General features: G+C 41.2%; 1 protein-coding gene across 1 annotated transcript in view; it reads right to left on the minus strand.

The window, feature by feature from the left end:
• The window catches only part of LOC111819336 (double homeobox protein 4-like protein 4), a 5,930-nt gene that overhangs the window by 1,972 nt on the left and 2,794 nt on the right, over positions 1 to 1,164 (minus strand).

A 1,164-nucleotide genomic window follows, 5' to 3' on the forward strand; every position in this document is an offset into this window, starting at 1 on the left:
TCTTATGCACTGCCGGTGGGAATGTAAAATGGTACAACCATTTTGGAGATTGATATGAATTTCCTTCAAAAGCTAGAAATAGAAATATCATAGCAATCCCATCCTTAGGAATATATCCTAGAGACATGAGAGCCATCACACAAATAGACATATGCACACCCATGTTATTGCAGCACTATTCACAATAGCAAAAACATGGAAACAACCTAAATGGTCATCAACAGATGAATGGGTAAACAAATTATGGTACATACACACAATGGAATACTATGCACTGATAAAGAACAATGATGAATCTGTGAAACATTTGACAACATGGCTGAATCTGGAGAGCATTATGCTGAGTGAAATGTCAGTCACAAAAGGACAAACATTCTATGAGACCACTCAAGAAAAGGTTTAAACACAGAAAAAAAGCATAAAAGGGTGGGGAAGGAGGGAGAGGAACTTACTAACTAGAGAATAGACAAGAATTGTTCCAGGTGCAGAGCGGGAAACATGCAGTACAGGGGGATGTCAGAACAACTGGACCAAAGCAAGAACTAAGAAGTTTCCTGAACACAAGGAAACACTTTGAGGACAGAGTAGCTGGGGCTGGGGGCTGGGGATCATGATTTTGGGTGACATCAAGGTCAATTGGCATAACAAAGTTTATTAAGTAAATGTTCTGCACCCCACTTTGGTGAGAGGTGTCTGGGGTCTTAAAAGCTTGCGAGCAGCCATCTAGATGCATCAATAGGTCCCAACCCACTTGGAACAAAGGAGAATGAAGAATACCAAACACACAAGGAAAATACTAGCCCAAGAGACAAAAAGGCCACATAAATCAGAGACTCCATCAGCCTAAGACCAGAAGAAACTAGATGGCACCTGGCTACCATCAATGACTGCCCTGACAGGGAGCACAACAGAGACTCCCTGACAGAGTGGAAGAAAACCGTGGCGCAGAACTCAGATTCACCTCAAAACACCAGACCTAAGTGCCTATCAAGATAAACTATGCTACATACACACGATGGGCTACTATGCAACAATAAAGAACAATGATGCATCCATGAATCATCTCATGACATGGATGAATCTGGAAGGCATTATGCTGAGTGAAATATTCAGGCACAAAAGGACAAATAAATAGTGTATGAGACCACTATTATAAAAACTTAC

Source organism: Trichechus manatus, unplaced genomic scaffold (genome assembly GCF_000243295.1).
Source record: "Trichechus manatus latirostris isolate Lorelei unplaced genomic scaffold, TriManLat1.0 scaffold00393, whole genome shotgun sequence".
NCBI lineage: Eukaryota > Metazoa > Chordata > Mammalia > Sirenia > Trichechidae > Trichechus > Trichechus manatus.